General features: G+C 29.6%; 1 protein-coding gene and 2 long non-coding RNA genes across 3 annotated transcripts in view; 2 read left to right on the top strand and 1 right to left on the bottom strand.

The window, feature by feature from the left end:
- Positions 1–18,732, top strand: part of LOC107997076 (uncharacterized) — a 41,192-nt gene that overhangs the window by 21,595 nt on the left and 865 nt on the right. The gene's annotated exons all lie outside the window — the stretch shown is intronic.
- LOC107997080 (uncharacterized) lies at positions 10,535–12,930 on the bottom strand. Its single transcript, XR_001765920.3, has 5 exons — positions 12,723–12,930; positions 12,422–12,637; positions 11,379–11,465; positions 11,005–11,155; positions 10,535–10,922 (listed from the first exon to the last, which is right to left on the bottom strand). It is a non-coding gene; the product is annotated as an uncharacterized LOC107997080 (long non-coding RNA).
- On the top strand, positions 13,528–18,639 carry LOC114577432 (uncharacterized). The gene is made up of 2 exons (XR_009829026.1): positions 13,528–13,775; positions 16,111–18,639. It is a non-coding gene; the product is annotated as an uncharacterized LOC114577432 (long non-coding RNA).

Genomic DNA, 18,732 nt, shown 5'->3' with positions numbered 1-18,732 from the left:
TATTAAAATTTGAGTTTCGCGAACAAATCTTTTCAAAGAGTTATTATTATTTTTTTTTTTTACAATGAATTACTTTTTACCATTAACAAATAATATTTCTTATCGTGTAAGAATAATTTGGAAGGGAGTTGAAAGATTTAGTAGAAGTCTTTTCTTTTTATCTGTATAAATGATAAATAATCGTACATGTAAAAATAATATTACCTAACTGTTTGTTTCTTAATAGAATAAACGCTGGCGATTCATTATCATAAGAGGCGCAAAAAGTCGCATGCTATTATTTGTATTGTATAATTGACAAGCTTATTACAATTTGCACGCTTATTGCTTGTTTAGCAATTATTAATGACTGAGATAGCTTATCAGTGTACACGCTGATTCGCGAAGTAGTTGTGCCGAGTCATGTTTGACTCTGTGCAATTTAGGATTTACATGTTCCTTTTATCGCAGCAGATTTTCTTCAATCTTTTTCCAATCTTTTCTCGCAAAATAATCATTAATATTATTTGTTAAATTACTTATAATCGAGAAGCAAGTTTTTTCCCCATTTTTATTCAATGTAAAAAAATATGACAATTTTCTTTTTTAAAATTTATTTGTAAACATGAAATAGTTTTTAAAATTATAAATATATGATTTAATGAGCAAATCGGAATAAGAAGTAGATACGAAATTTATATTTCTGATCCTCGATATATTGGTTTTAAATTGCTGTTCTCACAGTGTTAATTAATTCATTCATCACGTCCATCAAACGGTGAATCAAACTGCATTCGAAAAATCTTTTCGCTCTACGATTTTCCCAGGCAATTTTTATCTCTTTTTTTTGAACGTTGTGAAAGTTCGATAAACCACTTTGCATGGCGAAAACTTGGGAATAAAAAAAATTTTAATAGAACAAGTACTTATATCCCCCATTGCACGTTTTACCGTGGCACGAAAGCGGATTAACCGATACTCTCCTTTCGAACTGTGGATAATCGTTCTAAATAATTAATGTGCTATAACATTGCACGGGCGCGTCATTAATTTTCACGGCCCAACTTCTTACGACGAGCTGCCATTAAAGATGAAATTGCTCTTCTTCTCGACGATCGATTCGTCCTTAATTAATTAATCACGGCTACCACGATTCTCCTATGATATTCTACAATTAGTTATCACATTATTTTATCCTCCAGCGACTTTTTCTAAAAGCCAGTTTTCTAAAAGAGGATCAAAATAAAAATTTTTTCCACCGAAGAGTAATATTTACACTCCAAGATCTCATCTCTCGAACTTCAATCGACGAGGTCGAAACTTGTTCTATCTCGCTCTCGACATTATTCCCCTATTAAAAGATCAAAACGCGTTGCTAACTTTCTCACGAGCCCGAGTCTACGCGGATTCCCGTGACGATGGAGCGATCCGCCTGTTACCACTATCGATTTGCAAAGTAAAAGTTTAGCGGACGCACGAACCGACAACTCGTCGGAAGAGTTAATCTACCGTGTTTCATGGGAACGCGGCAAAATTCCATCCCGTGCTCGATAGATATCTCTCTTTTTCTCCAAGGAGATGAAAAAGGGGGCGAATCACACGATTGTCGCTTCGAATTTTCATGGTCGCGGAGAGGTTCTCTGCAAGGCGAAGCTGAATCTTCTTTTTCTCGAACGAGCGATATAATTTTAGGAAAATTGTGTTGATAAAGATGAGAAATGAAAAAAGAATGGGAGAGACAACGGAGCAGAGTTAGAATAAATTATTTCAAATCTTCGCGAAGAAAAAACTTTAGAATTTTATTTTTCAGAAATGGATTTGTCGTCAAATTTGTTGTTGGTTTATATTTATTCCAAGTTTTTTTTCTTTCACGTAGCAAGAAATAATAATTTTATCTTAGATCAAGATGTATGCATAAATGAAAGGATGGACGAAAAGATGTGTTATTTAATTAAACCGAGGCAAAGGAAAAGTGACTTTTTCTAGAAGAAACATCGTATAAGATAAAAATTATTTTATCTTATTTTCGTCCATCTCGATGATGCTCGATCAGTGATGCGTCCCATTATCGCGATTTGGCTCGATATCCAAAATAACGATGCACTCATAACCTTTTAAGTTACATAATGAAAAATTAAAACCGGTAAAAGGTGGAATTTGCATATTCGAAAGTTTCCTTCTCCGAGTGGAAGTAGGGGATGCGTGGTATTCCATTTGATTCTGGAAGAGAAAACGTCGAGGAATATTTCGTTGTAAAAGCGATCGAAACGAGCGGAGTGGCCTCTTTGTCACGCTTATTGTCCATCGAACCGATCGATCCGATACCCGATTGGATATCGATTGTTGGCCGGACGCGATCGTACGTTCCCTCGATTTTATTCCAACGTCCATCGAGCGTATCGGATCGATAGAAACCGTGGGGATAGGCTATTATGCGACGTGGATTCCATCCGTGAGATATCGGGCGAATAATTCTCCTCCGTGTAGAAAATGCGGCCGTTGTTCGAAGAAAAGGCGTCGTCGAGGAACTGCCAGCTGGTACACTGCTCTTTCTATTATGTATTTATTTGAGAGATTGTACGAAAGATACGATTTTTATGGCGGTGAAAGGCCAATGAAATTGAAATTGGCGAAAGCCAATCGATTGGAAATTATTAGATTGGAGAGAAATTAATTTCCGTCTTCTAAATGTTATGTTTAAACTTAATTCTTCGTCTGTTTTTGGATTTTAAATATTTTAATCGAAATACGACTCGTTGCCGAGATATATAGGTGTATGATATAAAAACTTTTGGAATTAAATTTTAGTCTAAACTTTTAGAATTTATATTTGATTGAATATAGTTTAGATATTCTTTAGAAGTTCGACATAAAAATAATGCAAGTGTTGCAATGCATATGGGATAAAATATTTTACAATATGAGAAATTGTAGATCATTGTCGAAATTTTCTATAATTGCAAAAATAATCTTGTAATTTTTGTGAGATATTTTTCATGAAAATTTTGTTTAAGATCTTAAGTGATTAAGAATACTTATTGCAATATTTCACTCTTTGATTTTCTATTGTAATAATTTCATCTGGATTTTCAATCAAGCTGAAAATTAAGCATTTCGAAATCATTGGAAAATCAATCTTTTTATATATTGTGATAGCAAATAATTTTATAATATATATGGAAATTATAGTAATAGATATCAATTTTCATTTAATATTTAATTATTTTTAACAAAAAATTTCTATCGTTTATACGTGTATATACATAAATATATTATTATTTATAATATTAATTGTTTTTCAATGAATAATTCATAACTTTCCTCGTCAAGTCATTGAGCAAGCGAGCTAGTGTAGTTGAGTAAGTGTCATTTCCAGGTCATGTATATTGAAAACGGTACACGTTATAAGAGAAAACGAGGTAATATCCACTTTTAAAGAAAAATCAACAAAACGTATATTTTTCAATAAATATTCTTTATTTCCCTTTTGAAATCATGTTAAGTATCCATTTCTTTTCATACACATTCCTTACTTATAAAGAAAACGTAATAGAAAGTAACAGAAAATAATAATAATTTTTAACGTTACGTATATGTTCTTAATTATTATATTTCATAATATTTCTTAGTGGAAAGTGCAAGTCTTTTTATTATAGTTTTATATAATCTTCTTCTAATCTCTCTCCTTTTTTAAATGGAAATATGTAATCAATCGATAATAAAGTAAATTTGTGCAAATTAATTGAAGAATTAAATGTCGAGAATTCTCTTTCTGGCTTTTCTTATATACAATAATGGAATTATGGAAACAAGTGATTTTTTTATAGTATTTATTATTTCTTTATATTGTTAATATAATTTTAATGGCTTTCAAAAGTGCTTAACAAAAATGATTTCAGCGACACGTATGAGCTAAAGCTTTAACTATTAATATTATAATTTGTTATAATTGTTTCTATTTTTCATGAAGAAAACGATAAAAATATTTATTTATCTATTATTTATACAAATAAATATAATAGATAAGTGAAATGCATAATTAAAAACAGTAAAAGATCTTTATGGTTCTGTCCAATAGAATCTTAAACTTGAATTCCTCACGGTTGAATAATTTCTTTTTTCATGAAATATTTTCTTTAAATTGTCCAAATGTCATTTTCAAATTGTTATACATATAAAAAGAATTCAATATTTATCTTAATATAACCTCAAATATTTTTATTACAGGCAGAATATTAAATTTTAGAGAAATCTGTGGAAAGCAAGTTACAATTAATAATTCTTTTTACTTATTTGAAATTGTCGTACATGGAGAATTTTAAATTAGATTAAGTTAAAAATATTTCTCGAGAAATGTAACAAATTTCATCAAATGAATGATCGTTGATTCTACGAAATTGTAAATTACAATTACCATACATCGAGAATTACAAGTTAGGTTAGGTTAGATTAAAAATATTTTTTCGAGTAATATCTCCAATATAAGAAATTCCAACAAAATTGACATGTACAAATTCATCATTTTCCTTCGTTAATCGGAAAAATTATCGTTGTGTGGAAAGTTAACTGTGAAGGTTTCACAGTTAATTCGATTTAAATAGCATTATCTTAAAACGGCGTCGACCGAAAGCAAAGCCGCGTACGCATAAAAGCAAGTATCGCTTAAAGCCTATCTCCACGACGCGAAAGCGTTTCCTCGCCGTTCCATATACGTTTAGCTGGAAGATTTGGCCGGACTCTACGCACAAGGCAATTTCTTTCACGCCATATTTTCATTTTATTGAACGTAAAAGAATTCTAGCTGGGAACACGTTTACTCGACTCCGTTTGCATCTCGTCCCGACGGAAAAATAGTTAAAATTGCTCGTTGCTTAATCACTTGACGCTCACCAACTTTTTGCGTTATACCAATTCTCGGCTGTAATACTGTAGTTTCGTCATACGAAACTGATCTAAATACCGGAGGTGTGCGAGAATTCGAAAATGTCGAGTGAAGAGAATTCTTCTTGAAAGTATTCTCTGGAAACCTAGATACCGAGGAATTCGTCGGAATTTCGAGAATCCGAATGAGCCAAGTTTGAAAGATTTTTGGAGTTAATTTCGAGTTTTTCGAATCTTACGTTGTAAATTGTAAAAATATCAAGAATATTTTATATTGTATACAATTGATCGCAAGAATATTTATATTCGTTATATTTTAAATATAATTGTGTGGATATTAATAAAAGAAAAAAGAAATTAATTCGATATTTTCGTTTTATCTCACACGCGTGGAGAAAAGTTAATGTATTAGAAATTGAGTACTTGTGCGATAAAAATTTGTAAAATTTCTGAAAAATTCGAAACCACAAATTCGTGCAACCGTGTTAGAACTATCATCTCCAATTTCACGTTCTCGCGCATTAATGTCAAACAGACCATCGCTCTTCTTCGTGTAATTCTTCCAAACGCGTTTCACGGAAGATTTTCTTCAAAGACGAATTGCATCACGGCGGATAAGAAAATTGGTTGATTTTCCGATTCGATGCGCCGCGAAAAACCGAGAAGAAACGCGAAAGAAAGAACTTTCGAGCGCGAAATTCTCCTCGTCTTTTGAACACCGGCACCATGTTGCCGCAGATAATTTGTTCTTTACGATCCACTTTGCTTCTGGCTTGCGTATCGTGTATACAGTTTCACCTCGCAAATAATCAATTTTATTACCAGAAGCCTCGCACGCGAAATCATACGACCTGAGGTAGCACATTATCTTGCATAAGTATTTGGACAGTCGATCTGATTAAAGGTTTATTATCTTTATTGTACGAGATGGTAGTATATTTTTGAGGCAGCTTTTAAACAGCGAAATGCAAACAAATAAAAAAGAAAATTGATATATAAAAATGTCGGTCGCGAGGCTTATTTATTAAGTTATAAACTATTTGAATTTGCGTTGGATAATGGCGTGACAGAGATAAAGTGAAATTACATTTTTATGATTGGTCTTTGGAAATCGAAAGATGTTCCATAAATATATTAGTTTTTATTATCCTGGATTTTTTTTTTATTATTGGAGATTTGCATAATTACTTTTACTTTCGTGTTGATATTATTTTACGTATAAATTAAATTAATGATTGGAAAATGATTTTAATATAGTAAATCATCCATTTTATTCCATAATTATTATCTTATAATCCGAGAAATATATATACTTCGCGACAAATGAGCGGCAATGATTAAATATCGCGTATAAAGATTTATTATACGTGGTACGGTGATAGCATTCGCACTATTCAATGCCGTCTGATGACAATAAAGCCCCCGCGGAGTATTTCACATTTTACGTATTTTTAACGATGGCAAAAGCCGTCCAAATACACGGCGTTGCACGTGTGCGACTCGATAGAGAAAAATAATACAAAGAAAAGAGGTTCGTGTGAACTGACCCTGTTCCCTGGTCGAATATTTCAGCAATGGTGGAAATTTCTCTCCTGAAATCGAAGACGCGCAAACAATAACGCAACCGCGGGAATAAAGTTTTTTCTTGTTTTGCGTAATAGGTAAACACGTGAGAGAATCCATCAAATTCAACATACGTGTGTATATATATATATATATATATATATATATATATATATATATATATATATTCGAGGTAAAGAAAAATTAATATTCCGCTATGATTTAACTTGTGTATTTATGTGTACATGTATACGTTCATTCAACAAGAGTTGATTTACAAGAGTTGATAACAGTGATAAAGCGTGACACTTTAAGTACAATCTAAAATTATAGCTTCGCTGGGCTTATTGACGAAAGTTGTGTAAAAATTTGATATGGATCGAAAGTATTTAAAACGTTAATAAGAATATTTAATTGATATGAAAATATAATATAACTCTATCTTAAAATAATTTTGAGTGGATTTTAAAGTTATCGTTTTTCTTATATTAATTGAGAGAAAATCGACTAAATATGAGATTATTAATCCCACTGCAAAAATTAGATTCAATCTATTTTGAATATTATTACTCATCATCAAATTTTGAAATTGAAATAAGAAATAGCTTAATAATAGTTTTGAATTTTGAACCATTGTTTTCACTAGTTGAAAACGTAGATAATGATTCGATGATAATAATATCAAATGCTTTGTTATTTCTTCACTTTAGATTTGGTAAAAGAAAACGGAAATTGTGACACATTATATCTTACAAATAGAAGATACAAGTAATACATTGTGATGATATTTTTTTCCTACTACAGCCGCGGATACTTGTTAAAATTATTTTCAATTACTATCTAAATAATCATCTCAAATACTACAATTCATCGAATATCATTTCGAACGTGTACAAAATATTAAAGCAACTTTTCAAGAACTACGCATTCGAATACTAAAAAATTTCTTCTTCGCTACGTGTCATTTCTTATAAACCATCGCCACTGTGCTCGCACGGAACAGATCGTATGTATATATATATATATATATTCCACATTTTAGAACGAATAAATGCACCGATAAATTTCAAGAAGAAGGCTCTTGCTACGCTTGTTCGCCATTAATCCGATCCTCCATTTATTAATTAATTAATTAACCGTTTAATAAAGCGGGACATTGATAAAAGGGAATATCATCGCTTGATTCTTAATGGTGTGGCAACTGGTTCTGCGAGAAATGGCGGATCAACATCACCGTTACTCATGCTTCTTTTATTAAATAGCGATCCGTGAAAGGTAATGACCGACCGCTCCACCGTGTAAAACCATTACGCGTGCACCATCTGATAATGCGAATAATCACGATCGTGTGTACACTCGGTCGCTGGTCTTTTATTTTTTTTTCTTCGTCTCTTTGTGCATCGCGACATCGTGCTCATCGATCTTCCACGTGAAATCCTCTTCACGGTGTGATTGTTGGCAAATTAGATGATATATATATTTTTTTTTTTTTTTTGAAGAATTTATTACGTTAGTAGATTGGTAGAATTGAAGAAAGTTTTGAAATTGAAATATTTTCTGCAATCAAGATGCTATTTGAATCTTCAGCTATCTGCTCGTTCGATGATTAAATTTAATAAATTTTCATATGAATTAGATGGGAATAGAACGTTCATTTTCTCTCTGGATGAAATATAAAATAAGGATCGTGTTTTAGTTTTTATATTTGAAAAGAGAAGATTTTTGTTTGATTCTGATATATTGTGGCACGATAATGTTGAAGTTAAGAAGTTCAATGAAATATTCATTTTAAAATAGTGTTGATATTGGCAATCTAAGTTATTTAAATTGGACAAAGATATTTATCACATTATGAACTTTTGAAGGAACTACAAAAAGTCTTTCTCAATATCTCTAGGATATTGTCTAGTTTTTATTTATATCTAAGCGTCGCATTTTCTGTGAGAGCAATAAAATATGTGCCCAAAAGATTGAATTATAAATATTATTCCAAAGAAAAGTTTAATTTGTAATATCTTGTATTAATTAAAAAAGTGAAAATATTTAAATATAATTATCTATTTCAAAAATCTGGCCTTATAAAAAGATATTGCAAGAAAGAAAAATAATCATATAAGTAAAATTTCATATGTTAAATACAATTGTTGAGATTCTTGCACTCAAAATAATATATTAATATATTCATATTAATTCTAATATCAATAATATTAACTTGATTTTCATCATACTCTATTGACTCTATAAAAATACAAGGAAAATAATAGAAAATTTAATTTTCTTTATCTCTATAATTATTTTTTCCTCTTGCAGCATCTCTGAAATGCCGTTCTTGACATGTACATGTACACTGTGTATATTCTATTTCCTCTAGTTACATCTATTCTTCCTTATCTACTGTGAACAGGCATTGAGGTTCGCGAAAGTGGGGATGGATCATTAAAAAACAATGCAGTTTTCATTAAAATTTAATCAAGCACCACTGTATATAACTCTGAAGCGGTAACTATTTAAGTCTCTTTCACACAATGATTTGTAAATCGCAATTCTATGATACAGGATATAATAAAATTTAATTTCACGATTTTTCCAAATTAATTATATATTTTCGAAATTAATGGACAATTTAATAACGAAAATTACCTGTAATTATAAAAGCATTTAGATGAAGATTTCTTCGTTTAAAATTTAAAATCGCCATTCCCAATTTCCTCGTACATATTTTCGATCGATCTGTCATTTTCTTTGAATCAAAATGGCCGACGAAATATACGTAGAAATAAATGATAGCATGCACGATAATATGACAGAAACTTCAGATTGTTTATAATTTAATAAGTAAACTTTTATGTTTCTTTTATTCTCTAGAATCCACCCCTCCTCCTCCCCCCAAGCTATCCCATATATATATATACATTAATGACAACTCGTACTGAATTCGTATGCAAATAGAAAACTGAATGTTTCTCAAAACTCTTTTACTTTTCTTGGAAGAAAATTTATGACACGATCGTAAGGTAGAAAATTCTTACGCGTACGTTCGCGTCATCTGCAATGAATATATTGAACAAGGATAATATTATATTAAATTAGATACTGCGTCGAATATCTCGTGATCCAGATATACGTATCACACGTGGATCATGAATTGTTATGCAAAAGAACGAGTTCCGCGTGAAGAAAGATTTACATATTGCGCGTCTCGGCGGTTATCTAAATCACAACAAGCGTAATATTTAAAAATTGTACTGATAAACCCGCTTATCAAACACACTGCCGAATCTTCGCTGCAAGCAGCGTGTATTTTAAACGTCGTCGAAACAGTAAACGTTCCATGCAATGGAAGAGCAAAACAAGAGAGAGGATTAAAACTTCAATTTGAAGAACAATTATAGCGACAAATTCTTGGAAGCTTTACAATGATAATGGATCGCCATCGCGATAGCAGAATCACGTTGCATAATCGAGCGGGGAGGGAAAAAGCAAACAAGCTATTGTTTTTCTGTAAAGAATCGTATTGCGTTTAAAAACGATGCCACACGATCGTAACCGTGCACCTTTATTCGCTGAATCAGCGAATCTCGAATTCGCAATATCAGTATTATCGTCGATTTGTTGATACTCGTCAGCGATACTCGTCTGTAATATAAATATCTTCTTGGTCAAAAATAGGTCGACAATTTGGAAATTTTGTTTACACGGTCCCCTTTGTATTAGATCGAATCATTATATAGCATCGAATTTTAAATTTCATAAATAATGTGAAACGATATGTATAAGTTTTAAATTTCAAAAAATATTTTTTTTTATAAAAGATTATTGTAAAAATTAGAATAGCTAGAAATATGCTTTAAAAGGAAAAATTAAAAGTTTAATAATTACAATGTGTACGTATACTTTGTTTTAAATTAAGAAATATAATTGAAAATATAGGCTATTAAACAGAGATATCACAATGAAAATCATAAAAATCATAAAACTTCACTTTTCTTAGACATTTCAAAATGTTAGATGAAATATTTTAATCCTTTTAGAATCAAATTCTTTCTTTCTCAAAATAATGTTCTTTGCGATATATTTTCGTTAAAATCAATATTGGATTTCTCTTTCTGAATAATTTCCAACAATTTTTTTTTATTAATTATTATATAATGATAAAAATATATCTTTATGTCTTCGTAAAGAAGATGTAACATAGAACAAAGAAATATGTTTCGCCAAAGAGAAATACATTTAATAACTAAATAAAGTATCATATTCTATATTCGTAACATTGAATATAAAAAGATTAATTTAGAGTTAATTTATTTCAATTATACGATAAATTTGATTCATTTTTCGACACAAATGCTCCTATGCACGTCTAACGATCATCTCACGTGAATATCGTGGTCGTCGACCCTAGACTGCCATCACCTTCCGCAATGATTACGAAATCATTCCATTCCGGAGAAAATTGACCAGCAATTCTGCCCGACTTGATTGTAATACGGTTGCAGCAGCTATTAATGGAAAAAAAAATATAAGAATCAATCGTAATTCGTGGTGGTAAACGGTGGAAACGATGCAAAATTTTTTTTCTACCTCGGTTGGCAGCAAGAAGAAAAAAGATCAATTTGAATTTCTAATTTTAGTTCATTATGGAAAAATCAGTGGTTAATTGCATCTACGAACCGTTAATACTTTATCGAAAAGAGCTTCACATATGCCGTTTCATCTGCTGCCAGATAAAAATCTGAAATAAAAAGTAAATATATTTATATACGTAGAAATATTTTTTCAACTATCTTTGATGATTAATGATAGTAATTTATTTTTTCAGCAATTTAAGTATTATTTAACATAATTATTTGATTTTTCTTTGTTAAATAAAAGTTTACAAGTATAAAATATTATTTCAAACAATTATTTCTAAAATATTTTAAAGAATTATTATTTTAATTAATAAATTCACTTACCATATTTTAAATAAATATTTTTTATTAATATATCACTGTAATTGTGAAATAAATTTTCAATTCTTTTTAATTGGCACTTGATTAATTCTGGAACAAAAAATTTTTCAAAGTTTTTTAATCGCAATTTTTTGAAAAATGTTTAATTTACTTTCAGTATATGATGTTTTTTATCCAAAATCATTATTTTGGAAGATTATTTAAATTAGATTTATTTAAACTATTAATTAGAGATGATTTAAAACGAAAATTATGTTCGATTCAAAAAATAAAAAATATATATATCTTTACAATATAAGTAACATCTACTAAAGATTTCTTATTATAAAACAAGAAACAACGGAAATATTTCTAACGTTGTCCAGTTGAACACTCTCTCTGTACGGTAATAAATTCAACCTGTGTTGCCTCATAAATACGCCATTGCTTTGTAAGCTCTTTTCAAGGAATGTATCCTATGTGCATCGTCATTGAATAGGTCGCCCGGCGCGTATGTAAATGAAGAAATAATGTAAACACTGGTGGACGCGAGCAATTTGCTTCAAATGTGTATGTATGTATGTATGTATGTATTAGTGTATGCGACTGTTTATACACCAACGGTATCCAATGCAATCCGTCGAATCGACAGTGAATACCGGTGTAATCTTCGAAAAATTCACATTAATCGTTCTCATCGCGAATAAGATATATCATGAAGAATGAGGCTTATAACGATGCATCGACTTCCTCGTTCTTCGAAACCTTATCGTTAATGCTTATCGATCGTTACATCTATACGAACAAAACTTAAGAGTCATCTTTAATTCTTAAAGATCTAATCTTTGAAAATCTAAATATATAATAATCTAAGTAATAATCTAAACCGAATATTAAAATTCTCTTGGATATTCAAAATTTTTGATATATGATTGTAAAATATATATATTTATATTTTAATAATAATGATATAAATATAATATATAAATATATAGAAAAAAGAAAATCAATTTTCAATTTTCTAAATTTTAGAATAGTTAGGTTAGGTTAAGTACAATTATACTTACAATTGTGAAATTCAATTGATCCAAATTATTAAGAATGATAAAGATATTGATTTTGTTGAATGATAAATATTTGTCTTGAAAAATATTTTTACAGATCTTTTATAACAATATGTTATGACAAAGGATTGAAAACTATTGCCATATAAAAATATTTCAATTGTTAGTACTTTCTCTTAGGTTATTTTAAATCTCTTCCTCAATCTTGCTCGAATTATTCTGATTCATGAAAAATACTATTACTAAACAATAAGTTTAAATCACATCGATAATCGTGCAAATAAAATCAAAGAAATTCGCTTACTTGACTCTTTTTTGAATCTGCGATGTATACTTTATGGGCCGTTTAATTTTGTCAGTATAAAATATCTATACATAACAGATATTTAGCTTCTTTCACAAAAAATCAATAAAATACAATTGTATAATAAATATTAATAATCTATGTACATACAAGCTCAATAAGATTGACATTTTCCTTTGCAAAATCTTTCGTTTTACAAGTTACTAACAAAAACTCTCTGACCAATCACAGAGCTTGTAGGCATCAAGCCATAGTAGCATTGAATACCTGCCTAAAACTTGCTATGTGCTCTGTGATTGGTCAATATTTTTTGTTACTAGATAATAATTTTTGTTAATAAAATCGAAATGAAAGTTTCTGCAGAAGAAAATGTTGCTTAAAATTATTTTAGGAATTAGAGATTAGAATTCAATTAGTCAAAATTTCCATATTTTTGTAACAATGGATGACAACTCGCATATGCATATACCATAAAGCGCCATCTACAGCATCCTATTGAATTTTATATCGATTATCGAGCTAGATACATGTCGATATCCATCGTACGAATGTGACGAGTGCAAGTGTACTTATATCGTCATGTGAAAAAGGCTTTATGTGTGGAGCAAGTTTATGCATCTATTTGATGTGGTGAAATACGCGGGTGTTCATAAGGCGTCGCGATAATAAATTTCTCCATGCTTTTACGTCGTTTATCGTACGACCTGACTGACTCTCCAAAGCACAGAAAAAGCTTCAACGTTACGAGTCTGTCTGCATTTTCACCCTTAGTTCTCTCAACGGTTCATCGTGTACCAAGGTTCGCGTTAAATTTTATGTCTCCCTCGTGTACGGAAATTATCTTCGAACGATCGACCATCCCGAGTTAAACGACACATCCGTGAAACTAGTGAAAATAATTTATCGCATGGCATTGCATCTTCACCAAATTATTTTTTCGAAATATTTATATAGTTTTTAACCATTTTGAAATTTGAATTAATATCGAATTGCATTTTATCATAAGTGAAAATTTTTTCCTTAATTAATAATAATTGTTTAATTATATATCAGGTATGTATTAAAACAATATATATTTTTGAAAAATAATCGAAAATTGTTTGTGGGATTATAAACAAATTATTTACCAATTATTACCAATAAAAAAAAATATATTTTAATTTTTTATTTTTAACAAAATATGATATAATTAAATGAAACAGTTTCTGCTTCTATTTCCATTTCATTTAATGCAAACTTTACTCACTCAATAAATAAATCTCAATCTATATATCTCTTTATACATCAACTTTTGCATTTGTTTTGATTTCTAAGATATTCAATCCTCCAAGACACAAATGTATTAACACCCTGTACATGCAACCGCATTTCAAACGCGTTACAAGACTCGGTATGCATGTGGGACGTAAAATGTAACGCGTAATACATACAAGTCTGGCTTCCTCTTTCTATTGTCCGCTGCGATAAACGGTTTCCTTTCTCGTGTACGATAAGAGCCGCATTGTTTCACTATATTCTAGTCGAAAGTAACGGCCTGTCCGCGACATTGTCGACTGATTTTTTTCTTTCCTCAAAAAAATCATTATAATTGGTATTGTAAATTTCTTCGAAGAGTTCATGGTCCTCGGTCCTCGTTCGAGAACGACTCTCTCGATACCAGACGAACGTTTTTTTTATTGATCATAAAGATGCAAAGCAGAACGAAACGACGTCGTTATCAAGATTCCTATTTAAAAAGTACTGGAAAAAAAAACTGGTTAACGCTCGCAGAATTTATCGAATTGATTCTCGGAATAATTTCTAATGATAGGATCAAATTATATGCTTATAAATCCAAATTAAATCTGAAAGAAATCAATTCAATTAAATCTAAATCAAATATAAAAAATTTATTTCGAAGAATCAAATATTTATTATTAAAAAGTAATATTTATTAGTTTATTTAATAATGATTCCATTTAAAAGTATCGCTCCTTTTTTTCATGATACTCGTAAAGGATTTGTATTTTATCTTGTTCGAATCTTCTTATATTCGTTCCCATCACTATCTATTCAAATTGACGAGTGTTTAAAATTACGCATATTTTACCGATATTATTATAAAAAATTTGATCTTTTCACGATCATTTAGTAACTTTACAGCATCTTAATGATTCGTATATGAATTTTTGCTTGTAAACGTTTCCTAACGATTACGTACCGAGTTTTAAACGGATATTCGCCAGTATCGAAGGCGAGGTTGATTTTATGGTTGAGAAAGCACGCGCACAACACAAAAGGTTTACTCTCTTTTGAGGGTAGTTCGGTTCACCGTTTTCTTGCTGAAAATCAATATACAGGCGACCAATGAGCGCGAGCCTTGATGGTTTCCATGCATCTCTGTTCGATTTGACACTCGTTGCACGCGAAACACGCTCGTTCTCGCGAGCCAAGTCTCATAGGGACTTTAGTTACTTTCCATCTTGATATTTGCTTTTGGCAAACGTATAGTACTCACGCTCCGTTTATCGACAGAATGCCATTTTCGCGCCAAGAAGAAAGCATTTTCTCCATGTTGTTCACTCCGAATTTGTTATATTTACTGTGTATTTCCTACTTTCCCTTATTATATTGGAAGAACATGATGAGAATGCGCTTAATGTGATAAGCCTCGTTCAGATTAGTCGAATTACTTGTATTCAAGCGGTTTGAATTGAAGTAATTGAAAATCTTGGTTAATTTAGTGGAATGTTATTTGAATTCAAGTACAGTAATAAAAAGCGTTCGTTGTTATACGTACTAATTCTTGGAAATGGTCAGCTCGAAATGGACTTCAAGTATGCTGAACGAGATAAACTGTGATAAAATTAAATCAAATCTAATCCTTTTAATTCATATTTTTTTTCCAATTGAATTTATAGAAATTAATGTCAAATGATTGTGGATGCTAAATAATGCATGACTTAATTTGAAGCAATAGATAGAAGAAGGACTGTTTTTATATTTCTGAAAAATAAAAAATAATTCTTTAATAATTATTCTATTATTTTTAAATAAAAATCATGCATATTCATCCACATAATTTGCATATTGCATACTCGTGTTATTAAAAATTTTATGAAGAGAATATCGAATGTCTGAAATATTAGAAGTTTAAATTTTGTATCTTATACTTTTTACTTATTTCTAGCTTGAAACTTTTGCGAAATGTTTAATATACAGAAACTAAATATCTTTGTTACAAAAATATTTATGCATTTATAAAAAAATTAATTTATTAAAATGGCATCTCTAGAGTGCCAAAAAGAAACTTTACTATTTTTATCGTGTACGTGCATAGATTATAAATAATAAATATTCAAATATTCAAAGCAAAATATTCCAATTCATCGTTCATCTATTATTTCAGGAACAGGAAGAAACATTATTGCGAAAAAAATTGGGAACCTTAGATTTTAAGGGTATTTTCTTTCGAACGATAAATATTAAAAGGATCTTTTATATAGAAGATAGATTGCTTTATTGGCTGGAAACAGGTGATTATACAATGCATTCTTTACTGCCGATGACCCAAGACCAATGGCAATGGTTCGTAATTAACTGGCACCATTAATTAACTAGAGCGTTCCGGATGTCGCTGACCTTGATCGACTCGAGATTGGCACTTCTTTCAAACGATTCATCGAGGAGTCGATTAAAAATTTAATCGTCAAGCTTGCGAATGAATCGATCAAACGTGTATTTTGATTTGTGGACTAAAGAAGTATATTTATATTTTGCATAATGCACGTGGCAGACATCTGTTATTATTCTATTAAGGCGTTGATTGAGAGATAGATGTTGATTGATTACGATAGGATTTGATTATATTAGATTTAGTTTATTTTAAATAAAAGAGCAACTCAAAATCTTTAAAGAACATATATTGATTATTTTAATTTTATAGTATAATATTTTGAATGAATGATTTGAAAATAAAATACAATGCATAAGTGAATAATTTTGAAATTGGTGATGTTGAAAATGCTAAATTATTGAAAAAGTCGCAAAAATTTATAATAATAATTTGAATAGTACTTCAAAAAATTTGCTTATTCAGATTTTAGCAATTTATTAAAAACGATGACTATTTAATATACTCTAACATATATTTATCTATTATCAAATCTAATTAATACGATGAAATAATCGTATGGAAATTATTTTTTTTTATAGAACTTCAAAATCTATATGAGTTCAAGATTAATTAAACAACAAGGTTATTACGTATTATTTTATATATTTTACATGACATTATCTTTTCGTTTATACTGAAATAATTTCATGGTTTTGGAAACTTTAAATCTGTAACACATAATTAACCAGTGAATAGTTAACCTCTGCTCGAAATAATCGCAGGTACTGTTACTAGTTTGGCCTTCTGACAGACTAATTTATTTGCTCTTGTAGTTTAATCGTGATATTATTTCGTTAACAGCATAATTTATATTGTGGGCAAAATGAGTTATCAAAGATTTTTTAAATAAAAACTAATATAAAATTAGAAAAAATAAAATAAAAAAATTTTTTTATATTATTAAAAGTTTTAAGCGAATTTTTGAAACTTGTTTAAATTCAAATAATGTAATTGGATATCAATAGATATCTAAAATAGCAATCGAAGATGTATGTTGGAATGTCTATAACAATGAGAGAAATTTTTAATAAATTATTAAATCATGTACTTTCATCTCCCACATTTTGATTAACGATATACATTTCAGTATACGAAATACAAAATTTCTCAAAAGTCTCTAAAAATTTTAAAATTTTTCATTGCTCTACTTCTATTTCATTTTTATTATTACTTTTCAATAGCGCATGTTTCTTGAAATTTATAAACAATATAATATAAATTCGTAAATGATAAAAATATAAAACATTTCGTTACGTTCGATTCATATTGGCAAAATGGTTTCAAATTTTTTGAATACAGTTAATCCAAACAAGTTAAAACTTTATTTGAAAGAATATTTCGTATCATATGAATAAGTTCATATTAGCAAAAATTAATTTCAAATTACAAGTTATTCTCTTGAATAACTTGATTAATCTGAATGAGAATTATAGAAATTTTTCGTTCGAGAAATTATTCGAAGAAGAAATTAGCGGTCCTCGTGGCCCGAAATATCAGATGCAAGGAACTCTCGGACAACTCTCTAGAAAAAGAATTGCTTTCTCTTTTGATCACGTTCGTCGACAAAAAGCAAACGAGGAAAAGGCGATGTCCTCGCTCGCAGTCGAAAAAGCATCGAGTGTGACGGGTTACTGTTATTTCAAGCTGCATGCCGTTGTTTGTTCTTTCCGTGTCTTATTTGTAACTGGCTGTACACATTGAGTGTTATACACGAAACATAGTGTATCTCTTTTCGAGGTCTAACCGTCCGGTTTACAATAGTCGCGTGCCACTAATGTACTTTGACCGTTGCCAGAACTCCTATTCCACTAAATATTAAGAGGAAACAGGCCAATTATTGTAGAAAATCTAACTTTTAAAAGTTAAACATGGAATATAAAACGTGTAATTAAATTAATATATTTTTAGGATAAACAGTTAAGTTTTTACTTAGCTATGTAGATCATTGTAGTAATATAGATATGTATAAATTATAGAAAATACTTACAAAAATTTTTTCCAAGTCAATATAATTTATTTTCGTTTTAGAAAATATAATGAGATTAATAGAATAAAGATTTAATTATAATGCAGTATAAAAAAAATTGTAATAAATATAACAAGTAAAATTCTAAATTATAAGCAACTAGATAATTTAAATGAGATATAAAATATTTTTATTTATAATATAAAAATTCTTAATCAACTTAATCAACATTAATAGCAATTAGCATTTGTTAATCTTCGTAGAATTAAATAGACAATAAATAAATAAAGAATAAATTAAAATATTTCTTATTAATTTCATTAACTTATCTTATACTTATTAATTTAATGTATAGTTCATTTATTATTCTATCTAAATTTATCTGTTCA

Source organism: Apis cerana, linkage group LG3, assembly GCF_029169275.1.
Source record: "Apis cerana isolate GH-2021 linkage group LG3, AcerK_1.0, whole genome shotgun sequence".
Taxonomy (NCBI): Eukaryota; Metazoa; Arthropoda; class Insecta; order Hymenoptera; family Apidae; genus Apis; species Apis cerana.
The sequence above is the reverse complement of the archived record's forward strand: the minus strand, read 5'-3'. Positions and strand labels throughout refer to the sequence as shown.